We start from the raw sequence: 13635 nt of genomic DNA on the forward strand, positions 1-13635 counted from the left end.
AGAAAATGACACAAATTAATGACATCGATAATTATCTGCATGATAATATACAAGTTTTTTGTGTTATTTCTTTCAGCTGTTTAATTACAGTACACAGAGCGCCGAAAGAACCCAAACAATCCCGTCATTGTCCTATCTCCAAAGAAAGACTATCGGATTTAAATACAGATGTCTGAGAAAAGTAAGTATAAGATAATTATAAGTCAGACTGACACCTGACTTTCATACCTAAATTACAGTCGCAACATGAATCTAGGTAATTGCAACACTCATCACACCAATCTAGAGCAAAGGAATACACAGCACACAAATCTAGGTCACATGAATACACAGCACACAAATCTAGGTCACAGGAATATACAGCAGACAAATCTAGGTCAAAGGAATACACATCACACAAATCTAGGTCACAGGAATATACAGCACACAAATCTAGGTCACAGGAATACACAACACACAAATCTAGGTCACAGGAATATACAGCAGACAAATCTAGGTCACAGGAATGCACATCACATAAATCTAGGTCGCAGAAATACACAGCACACAAATCTAGGTTACATGAATACACAGCACACAAATCTAGGTCACAGGAATATACAGCACACAAATCTAGGTCAACGGAATACACATAACACAAATCTAGGTCACAGAAATATACAACACACAAATCTAGGTCACAGGAATACACAGCACACAATCTAGGTCCAGATACACACACACAAATCTAGGTCACACGGAATACACATAACACAAATCTAGGTCACAGAAATATACAACACACAAATCTAGGTCACAGGAATACACAGCACACAAATCTAGGTCACATGAATACACAGCACACAAATCTAGGTCACAGGAATATACAGCACACAAATCTAGGTCAAAGGAATACACAGCACACAAATCTAGGTCACAGGAATATACAGCACACAAATCTAGGTCACAGGAATACACAGCACACAAATCTAGGTCACAGGAATATACAGCACACAAATCTAGGTCAAAGGAATACACATCACACAAATCTAGGTCACAGGAATACACAGCACACAAATCTAGGTCACAGGAATACACAGCACACAAATCTAGGTCACATGATTATACAGCACACAAATCTAGGTTACAGGAATATACAATACACAAATCTAGGTCAAAGGAATATACAGCACACAAATCTAGGTCATAGAAATACACAGCACACAAATCTATGTCACATGAATACACAACACACAAATCTAGGTCACACGAATACACAACACACAAATCTAGGTCACAGGAATACACAGCACACAAATCTAGGCCACAGGAATACACAGTACACAAATCTAGGTCACAGGAATACACAGCACACAAATCTAGGTTACAGGAATACACAGCACACAAATCTAGGTCACATGAATACAACACACAAATCTAGGTCACAGGAATACACAACACACAAATCTAGGTCACAGGAATACACAGCACACAATTCTAGGTCACATGAATACAACACACAAATCTAGGTCACAGGAATACACAGCACACAAATCTAGGTCACAGGAATACACAACACACAAATCTAGGTCACAGGAACACACAGCACACAAATCTAGGTCATAGAAATACACAACACACAAATCTATGTCACATGAATACACAACACACAAATCTAGGTCACACGAATACACAACACACAAATCTAGGTCACAGGAATACACAGCACACAAATCTAGGTCACAGGAATACAACACACAAATCTAGGTCTTAATATAGAAATAAAGAATTCTGATGGGGACTTGTCATTGTTACCATAGCCAGATATTGGCTTTTGTAAGCTCCCCAAGGTTATATTATAACTAAATATTGAAGTAACAAACCCTGAAAACAAGGACCCGTCCTTGGTGTCTTAACTACAGCAAGGTAAGTCTATTTCACAAACTCAATATACCCGTGGGAAATTATAGTATGTGTTCGTATCAGCTTTAATAAACCGACTTAAAATGGGGATGTTGTTATAATGAGTAAAACTATCTTCCTTTCGCGATCACGGTAGCACAGTAAAGTAATCTCCAGCCTTAAATCGAAAGGTAAATCTATAAAATTTTCTTCTCAGCGATATTGTTTGATATGGGAATCGGTGATAGACGTGAAAGAGGATTGGTGTATAGTGTTCAACTAAATTTATTCTAGGTTATTCACATTGAGTTCATTATTCCCGACATATTTCCACAAGCCCTCTGCCTCTGGGTCGCGATTTCGAATCCCATTTGTGGCAGTTGCCAAGTACTGAGCGATGGTCGGTGGGTTTTTCCCGGTCACTCCACTTTCCTTCCAACATCAAACCTGGCACGTCCTTTAATGACCCTGTTTGTTATTAGGATGTAAAAAATAACAAACAAACAATCCAGAATATCTATACATTTCAAAAAAATGTTTTACCGAGAAAAGTCACGGTACTGTCTTCTAGTGTTCGATTTTGGAATTAATGCAGTTTCGCTCCATGAAACTCCCTTAGAGGGGGAGTATGTAACCCTGGTCAATGCATGCCGAAATATACCGCTCTGCTAACCCTGGTCAATGCATGCCGAAATATACCGCTCTGCTAGAGAGACTCGATCCGTTATGCGTCTCACTAGTATATATATCAACTTTTTTTATTTTCCATCGATTACGAAACAAGTTATACAACTTATGCAATTCACTCTCGATGGCCCGGATGTAGGCGCACTACACCAACCTATCACCTGACTGGTAATACAGAGGTTCCCAATTCGATCCACGGCGGAGCAGTGATTACGTTTAAATACAATCCTGTTCTCTGTTACACACACACACACACATATATATTCTGTATTTGCATATTACTGAGTTATCTGCCCTTGTAGGTAGGTATTAATTGTGACGTCATGAGTTTGCGAGTATAACGTCATACTTTTCGGAGAAAACGACGTGAATTGCGCTCACAAAATAATGACGTAACAATCAATACCTACCCGCAAGGGAGCTAACTCTGTAATATGCATAGACGGAATATGTAGTAGTATAGCAACAAAACGAATATTATTTGGGATATTTTAATTTTTCTGAATTATCCTCCTCGCTTCAGTGACCATTATAATACTATCGTTGTTACTTAAAAAAAACCTCGTTTTCGTTTTTGATTAAAAAGGGTCAAATACGACCGCAGTTGTTTTTTTAAAGTCGATTAGATATTACATTAATATGCAATTATCTTATTTTGGCAATCATGAATCAAAATATTAATAAAGTTATTTTCAACAAATTAATTTTCCTCATTAGAAATGTATATCTCATGATCTCTGAACCTTACCGTGCTAATGCGTCCTGTAATATTAAGTTAAATTGAAACAATTTCCTGATGAAGATTTGATTTTTGGATAATTAGATTATTTAGATTAAAATACTTATATACATGATTATGCAAACTACACAAGACGCGTGAAGCGATTACAAATTAATGTCATACCTATTTCCATGTTTGAATAAATAAAACTTAATTTTAAGCTCTGTAGGGAACACGTTTCAATATTTAGTAAGCTTTGTGTGATTTTTATTGACTTGAAAACACGTTAATATGCAAAAAAGTTATATTTGATTAGACAAACGGTTGAAAATACGCATTTGCAAATAGGAACTTGCCGAATTAAGAAGCGGATAGGACCATCATTGTCGTTGACGACGGTGAAGTGTGTCAGATGATTCTAGAAATCATGAATAAATATAGAACATTGTTTGTTAATGTTTCAAGAAATATAATAATGAATCTTCAATAACTTCTCAAATTAAATGAAAAGACAAAAAGTCGATCAGAGGGATTACAACGGATAAACCAATATGATTTATAAAAAACCGATACTGTTGTTTCCACTTTTATTATATTTTAAAGGCAAAACAAGTTATTTGTATGGAATTGCATTATATAGGCGAATTAATCTTTAGAACGGTTGCTACATTTTTCATAAGACAAATTAACATATATTAACAATATTATCATTGCGTCAATCCGCTTGCATTCTTTCTTTTAGGTTTGATATACTGATTCGTATAGAAAAAATATTCTGTTTTGGTTGCAGAACCAAGAATATGAAAATAAACTTATTCGGTCTTCAATTTTATTGTGACAATTGTATCTTGGACAAACCACGAAACGACGAATTGGCAAGGTGCTACTTATTATAAGAATTTGTCATGCCGTAAAATACACCAAAATTAAACAATATACGAAACATTCAGTTCCTGGATGTTCAGAACAAATTTTCTCACCTTGTTTGTAAATCGACCGAAATTAAAATGTAACCAATACCATTGTTGAAATTAAACTGATATTTCTGAGTGGAACCGATAGCATGATAGAGGACTACAACCTTCAAGGACGTAGCATCAACAGATTAATGAGCATTAAGGGTCTGGACCATGCGACCTTCCGGTGGGACAGGGTGAATTAGTTCATATGACATGCTGTCATTTTTTTTTGTATTAGGGCTCAGGTTCTTAAATTAGAGTAAAGAAAGAAAATGTGCGTGCGAAATCAACCGTAGCAGAGACAATAAAACAGTTCTAAATCCATTGCATGTGAATTAAGTGTCAACTTATAACGAAGCATTACTAATTTTGACAAGTTACAAGAGATGCATAAAGAGATACACTTTCATGTCCGAGTGATATCGCAGTCTTGTCTTTCGGTTCCGGAAGAAGTTCTTATCGTCATTATAGACACAACTGCTCTGAGAAATTGAGAAGAAGATTATTTTTTAATTTTTCATCGCTATGATTGATAAACTAAGTCTTTTTTCGTTCGATGGCTTTGTTTAACAATTTGTATTAAGAGATATCACTACGCCATCTCATATCTTCTACGTAATAGTTGATGAACTACTTCCGCATTACTTCTCTGGGTTGTTAGTTAAGCCAACATCTTAAGTTAATTTACCATCCATCTCGTTAAATATCTTAAACATGATGCTATCTTCTACCCTAAACTTTTAATCATCTGTCGGCTGTATCGTTCGCTTTAGAAATTACCGTCAATTTAAATGTTCCATAACATTTAATACGTAGTGTAATTTGCCCGGTTTAATTGAGAAGTCAAAAAGTCAGGTGAAAGTCGAGCTTCACGGCATCTGTGTCTACGTGTTCAATGTGTAGTGTCGCTTGGTAATAATAAAACCAGAACATTTATTACATAGAAGCCATTATTGTTTAAAAACAGATTTTTCTATCTCACAAATATTCTATTAATCCTTTTGTGTAAAATTCGTGCTTAGTCATTAATTTTTAGTATTTTCGATCCCTTCTAAGTCACAAAATATTTTATCAATCCATTTGTGTTAACTTACTGCTTCGCCATTAATGTTAATTATTTTGTATCCCCTCCCATGACATTTTTCATGGTAGTGTTAAGTGCACAGGTATGATCATATAACCGTCATTCTCTAGAAGAACTGAACTCGTTAAACATCAGAGTATGTGTTTAAAATCTAAACCGACAGATTATAAAATTAATGTGTTCAAAAAATATTTAATGATTCAAAACTAAAACGCAGCATTAAACATTTACATAAACGTCATAACTTTTTGTAGCAATGAACTCAGTAAACTTGAGTGGAGGTTTTCTTTCATAGATTAAGCGAATCTTATAATATTTTTATTGTGTTATCCGAGTTTTGTTTATGTTTGGTATCGCAAGGAATAAAATAAATGCATGATGCATTTTTTGTGTTGGATACCACTTTATTTGACTCTGAATTATCTTTGAAATTTGCTGTTATCTCAAGTCTTATGTGAAATATCCTCCCTCTGCTTCGCCCAATATATTCTAACGAGAATCACTTTATGTGCTTTCTTTATCAATTTTCAAACAATCGTCCTCAAGAGTAAGAAAATATCTAATTCATGTGTCTTCTTTTACAAATTTTTAGCATCTTGGTCATTTTCAGGTACATAAAAAATAGCTTATGTAAAATCAATCTTAAATTTAAATTATCATGATAATTATACTGCAATACAAATTTGAATTTTTCTTAATTTGGTAAATTAGTCTATATGTATGTAAAAATGTAATTTCTAAAATATGTTGGTATGTGTCCTTTATGCGTTTGTATTAAAAAAAAACCACCAGTAAAACCACTTTTAATTTTTAAACTTAAATAATTTTTATTTGAAGAGGATATTGTCTAATTTGTCAAAATATATTTCATTGTGTAATATAATAATATTATATGATAACATAATACTGAATGATTTACGATAAACATTGTATACATGTGAATTTTACACAACGCTACATTGTATATCCCCATTGCTAGGCATTGTTATTTATTTGAACATAATTACATAAACATATGTTGCTGTGGAACCTTTTCACCAATTATAAAGGAATAATATGCATATTTTATTGAAGCCACACACCTCGAACTACAGGAAATGGTGCATTTTATTGGCCGAGATAAAATACGATACCTATTAAAGATAGCTTTTATTTATTTTCAAATGATACTAAATTTTATATTGGCTTTGACACACGTTGGTGAACACAGGATCTACAAATTTGCATAAACAGAAAACTTTAAATGAATCGTCCTTCTTATCTGTCATCGCCCGTATTGCATTCTGCAAATGCATATCCTTTAGTTAAAGGACTGATTACATATTTCAAAAATGTAAGAATTACATTCTTATGAATACGTGCTAATCATTTTGTCTGTTTTTGTATATTTCTACAAATCGTATCATCATTCAGTTATTACATACATTATAAAACACATGGATTATCTTTCCTCACACATTGAAATATTATCAGATTAAAACTGAACAGACACGAGGAATACAAAAATAAAGACAAATCATTATATTATATAATGCAAAATATTTGTTTCAAAGAAAATATGCAATGATGATTTTTGCACATTTGTATAATCCATTGAAGAAACGCAATGTACAAGCATGGGACAAATTGTCACGATAAACATTGTTGAACTGAAATATAATGAAAATTACCGATAATGTGTAATGTTTGGTCTCATTTGGTGACCATTTAGGCTTCATTGGTTAAAAAAGACGATGCTTTATATTTTTGGTCGATGGTTTTTTTCAGGTACTCAGGCTTTCCTTCAACAACAAACCTGCCACGTCCTCACTTGACCGTTTTACACTACATATATCACATTAACCTATGGTAGTAAAATTAATGTCTCTGTATAGCCGATTTTTGTTTTTTGCGGATATGTCATTTTCGTGAGTTTGCATGTTATCGTCATAGTCGCGAAATTTTCTAATTTGAAATATCAAAAATCGTTTCATTTATACATAATAGCAAAATTTTGATTTAAAGTGTGTATTTTTCTAGTTTAAAGTCTAAATCACGGAGAACGCTCACCGACAAATTAACCACTTATTCGGTAATACCAATGCTATGAGTTATAAATAATCTTTGAAAACATATTAGATATTACCTCGATGTTTATATAGCCATTATTGTGGAATATATATTAAATGATCAAAGGCGTTACAATTTATCTCGACATTCATCTTTGTAATCAGACATTTTTGTCTATATGTTTTGCTCCCCCTACTTCCATTGTGATAGAAATTACAAAAATTGCCCATCAAAACTAATATCAAAACCAACGCGACAGAAAAATATCCGGAATTTCCTGTCTATAGAAGTCATTCATTAATGAATGTCACTTTAAAACAGTTCTCGTTTAAAATATTACTAAAAATATAAAAAAAACTAAATATTATTAAAAAACCCACATATTTCTGTATTTTCTATATCAAACAATAACAGCCGATTCTAAAGCAACAGTATCAAGTTTAGTCATTTAAAGACAAATATATCAAATTAAGTGTATTCAGGAACATTTATGCAAAACAATTAGTATTTATTGCAGTTGTATTGCATTTAAAAAGGACAATAAAGATTTTTAGTCTTTTAATCCCATAAATGTACAAAGAAGCGTCAAGGAAATTGCTATTTTCTTTGTTTAGACGAGACAAAAAGTTACAGAATAATTTTCTTTTCATTTATATTTTTAAAGCTGATAAATTCGTTTGACTGTCATTAACAGTCCATGTACTAGTGATTTAGTCGAGCTGCGTGCGTTCTATTTGAAAGGTACATGTCTCGTAAACAACGTTAATTGCACATAGTCTATTGATGCTGCTTGTACACATGATATTTGCCAAGATTTGGATTTGGACATTGACAAATGCGTTTTTGCAATACAAACTCTTTTGAGCGATTTAAGAAATTTCCACAAAATGAAGTCACTGAGTACATGTATAATGTGTTTTCAGTAATTGATATCTGTTGAAACACATTTACGATGGTTATTTCAACAAAATTTAAACCTGTTTAAATACATGTATATCGGAGTATAAATTATAAGATTAACTCTCCGTGTCAATGGCGCGTTCGTCTAAGTACGATTTCTTTCTCTTCCATATATTTTTTGGCATTCCAGTATTTTAAATTATAATATGGCCCTCCTTTACTCGTCCCTGATTGGTTGAAGATGCAATTTCCCGCGTTCATACACCACGACATCCACCGACAAATTCAAACTATGCATAATGACGTCATTCCCAACTTGATATAAGATCTAAGAACATCTACGTCGCATATTGTGAGTTCATATCGTGTGGCTTCATATTTAATTTCGATGCTGAATATAAGATATAAAATTGCAACAAGTCCGGATCATACCGAGGCTTTCCTAATTACATGATAATCTGTAGCGACGTCACCAAAATAGGATGAAAAACAGCAGGTTTATTGCAAACAACAGTGATAAATGTTCCAACTGTAACAGAATATTCCAATATTCCAAGAATGTTTCATTTCATTTCAACCAATTTTACCGTTAACAATCAATAGGATTGAGCAACAAGCTACGCCTATATAAGCCCTCTCCTAGAATTCAAAGAATATGTGTTGACAAGCATTATATCCGAAACTGTGTAAAGGCTGTTTATCACTATTTGTGTAATATATACTCAACGTCCGTACTATAGAATGTTTACTAGCGTCTCTGCTTATTATAGAAACGAGTAAATAGTCCTTATGAAAGGCTTAACATCATGCAAGATACATATGATAAAATAGGTATTGTTTTTTTGTGTATGTTTATATGGTGAGTTAATCTTCGACCTCGGATGAGCTTACGTATCCACAAGCAACCAGATCGAAAGTATATTGATGCATATGTGATATAGTATATGCTTCATGATACTTTGTTTTGTCCTTTAGGATGGTTATTGACCCTAATATTGTCACAAAGTTGTCTTAAATTGGAAAGAGTGCTCTAATACTGCTGTAGCATTGTGGTATCACACTGTAAAATTGTTGAATTTAATATCGCTGTAACATTGCTGTATTATAGTGTAATATTGCTGTAATTAATATTGCTATAATACTTCTGTAACTTTACTGAAACTCCTTTGTTAGTAAAAAGTTGTTGATAGTTTAAAAGGTTACTCTAACTTTCCACTGCTTAGATAAGGTGAGTTGATGAGAATGTCTTTGATAAAAATAATACCTTTCTCTATCCATTGATTAAACTATGACAATGGAAGGGATAACAAAGCTTTCCTTTTATTAACGAAATTTTTCACACAAAACTTTGATGTACAGATAAACAACTGTAACATATGCTTTACACAGAGAAAGTACTTTTACAAATCGATATCCAGTTCAAAAAAGTCAAATATTTTTGTGTCAGCTTCATTCTCTTCCGAAAAGGTCCTTCTTAATTCTCTTGTGACACACCGAAAATATGTAATATATTTTTGTTTATTTTCGCATTTTGACTGACGAAGGACAGATTAAATTAGCCCGATTTATGATTTATGATTTCATCGCGTTTCATTTCCAGAAAACATCATGAACGTGACAGAATGGCAGGATAATTCGAACTTGGCTCCGTTGATATGGATAAAACGAATATCAATGAGTATATGTAAGTAAGTGATATTGAATGTAATGAAAATCAATACTTAACCGTTCATCATAATCAGCATTTCAAGAAAACATCAATTTGGATAAATGTGCATATTTTTTAATTATAACTATTTTTATTTTGCATTACGTCATTGCAATGATTAAAATATACCATACCAATAAATACCAGACTTGTGCTATCATCATTGGTTGTTTCTTTAAATCTCTTTGTATATGAAATATTTCATTCGCCGAGAAGATTTAGTATAAATGTCAATCAAACTAGATACCAATTGTACAGAATTAAGTGATTTAAATCAGTGCACCTCAACAAACTGCACATGCCTTTGTAGATGAACATATAAACGATGTCTAGCAGGGTGGCAAAGTATTTATCTCAGAAAACATCATTTATTGCAAATTTTAACTTTCATCCATGCCTCAGGAAAAAATCTATGATTGAAGCCTTATAGGTCTACTGATACTTTCCTATGTTAGAGTTTCTCATTTGTTATTCTAACAGGAGAATACAGGAGAATATAGGGTGGAACATGGAGTAGGGGGAAATGAATTTATATAAACTCAGAAATTCTAGTATCAACAATGTCATAAATACAATTTAATCTGACATAGCCCAATTACAAAAGGTTATGTTTGAGATTTCATTTCAGAATTGTTTATATTAAACACAAAACATAATTGTTCACAATAGGTATTTTGCAAGCGTATAAAATTAAGGAATTATTCTTTCCGTCCTGATTTACATCTTGATCGTCATGTGTGACCAAAGCCACTATTTATGCGATAACGAATTTTTTAAAAAACATAGGTACTTTGATACCGAAAATACCAATTAAACCGAAACAAACATAGTAATGAATGAAATCGTATGGCGATTTTTGTTGTTATGCAAATTAGTTTTGGGTTCACGTGACCGTTGAGTGTTGTCTGGCTTGTGTTCCAGTACCGCTGGTATCTGTTGCTTTTAATTTCATTCTACAAGGAAGTCGTTTCGTGTCCCAGTGTTTTGCTATTATGTTTTCCCTATCTGGAATTTTGATCTTTCTGTTGTAATCTCTGCGCAAATTTGATTTCGTCACTTGCAATAAGAAGAGGTGCCTGCGCTAATGGCAAAACCAGATAAGACCCTGCCAAAATTTCCAACACAGACATGCATTTTTTTGCCTAAAATTGTGTGTCATATTGATGATCAAAAGGGTTGGATAAAACGACACCATTGAAGCCATTTTTTCTCAAATACACAAACATGTGAAATAACATTATTTTTAAATGAATTGTTCTCTAAAAATATTGTCTCGTGTGCATTCAAATCATGTTTGTTTTATTGTCTGTGGTTTTAGGAGGAAATAAAAAAAAACTCAGCAAGGAAGAAAACCTGGATAGAGTTATATGAAAAATTGTGTCTTAAAACAGTACAAAAAACAAAATACTAAATATAACCTGTACATAACACAAGTCGAATTTCAACATTTAAGTAAACATTGGACATAATTAAGTTATCAATATCAAGTTCATATATTACATACACTTAGATCTGTTCCAATTTCAAAACGAGTGCACGTGGTGTATGCATGGTGCCCCGACTGTCTAGCTGTCTATCCTGGGGATCGCTTGGTCAAATTTCCAAGTGGTGTAATGCTTACTATAGGTTAATGGTCTTCCTCTGAGTACTCCGTGTTTCTCGGCCTTTAGAATCTAGTCGTCCCCAAACGGCCCTGGCTATTGATAATATGTTTGAAAAAATCAATGTGTTGTGTTCATTGAATTATTACTGACTTCTACAAAAAATGAAAAGGGTTATTCGTTGTGTATTTAAAAGCTTTAGTTTTTGCTAATATAAAACAGTCCAGTAAAACAGTCTCCGTCTTAGGTTAAGACCTAATAGCTGAGACAATCAACATGATTATGATGTTTGAAGCCTAAACTTCGTTAGGCAAAAGACTACTTTTATGATGTTGAAGCACAGGTGATTTGATAAGCACAGACGGTTTTATACAGCGCCCCGTAATATTTTGTCGCACCTTAAATAAAAGCAGTCCAAATAAAAAGAATACGAAGAAGTGTTCTAGCAAATGGATTAACTTCAACATGAACCGGTGTTTGGAGTATATGGGTGTAATAATGATTATAGATAGAGACTTAAAAGCAATTTGTCTAAAACCAATCTCAAATTAAAAAAAAAACACATGAATTTTGCATCCAAGATTATTTTAAGACATTTAAAAATAGATATTGTAAATAAAATGATCGATTTATCTTTACTGTAATGCGGTTGCAATTCGCGCGTGGTTTATTTTTGCGATATTCAATTTAATCCCCGCGCATATGAAACGTATAGAAAACCGCGAAATATTGACCTCACGAATTGAAAACGCTATACAGTCATTTAGTCGCCATCTCATATCATGTAGTGCCTTTTTGTACTAAGATAACGCTAAATATTGATAATTCCATACATTTATACATGTATTCATTTCTCAATACTATACATTTATGCTAGAATGTTAAGTTTGATAATTTGTGACTATTCGTAACTGATATAAAGTGATGAATTACAAGTGAAAATATCATTGCCTTAATGTCAGCATCAATGAGGCGACATAGAAGAAAAAAAGGTTTTGCGATCTTGCTTGCTGAGATCACATAGTCTATCATTTGAAGAACTCTAAATTTCCGCGACTATCTCAATGTTCTGCGAAATCGACAAAATAACATACCCACGAAAACGACAAAATAGCATACCCACGAAATCGGCAAAAGTAGTATACCCAGGAAATCGACAAAATAACATACCCACGAAATCGACAAAATCGGCATACTCACGAAATTGACAAAATAACATACCAATGAAATCGCCAAAATAACATACTCACGAAATCGACAAAATAACATTAATATACAAACGAAATCGGCAAATTAGCATACCCACGAAACTGACAAAGTAATATACTAACGAAACCGATAAAATAACATACCCACGAAATCAACAAATAGCAGTACAAACATATAACACCCTAAAAACATATCAAATACACCTGTTTGTCAGGCCTCCAGTTATGCAGCGATTAGCAGATAGTCATGTTATGAATAATTTAAAAAACTAGTCATATCTGACAAGATAATGCTAGATTTGTCCTCAATAAAATGCTGTGGTAGACTTCATAAATATTATAAACAGCTTCTTTTATTATTTCAACAAACAATAAGATAGAAAAAATAATTTTTAAAGAATCACCTGAAATTGATTTTGCATAACGTATTATTCATATCAAAGAAATCCATATTAGCTATTGTGATCTTGTGATGTGATAACAAGATTTGAAATTATTATTATTAGAAAATAACAAAAACAAACCGTATAGATGAAGCACGAATCAGATTATGTATTCGCTTACGATAAAAATACATGCAGTCAAAATTAAATATTAATAGCGGAGGCTTTTTAACAAACATGAGAATATTACAACAAATCTACAATTATTGCCAATAAATCAAATTACCACAACATCAATAGGGTAAGGTTTTTATGAAGTTTGAAGTAGACCTTTTTGAAGATTTTGAGATAGCATCTTGTTGTATTTAATCTACTTTCAAGACATATCACTGTGACACAGTGGTTTTTCTAGGTATGATTAAATTGCAGAATGATCAAACGTTGAACAGCCACA

The sequence above is a fragment of the Argopecten irradians genome, chromosome 4 (assembly GCF_041381155.1).
Source record: "Argopecten irradians isolate NY chromosome 4, Ai_NY, whole genome shotgun sequence".
NCBI classification, from domain to species: domain Eukaryota; kingdom Metazoa; phylum Mollusca; class Bivalvia; order Pectinida; family Pectinidae; genus Argopecten; species Argopecten irradians.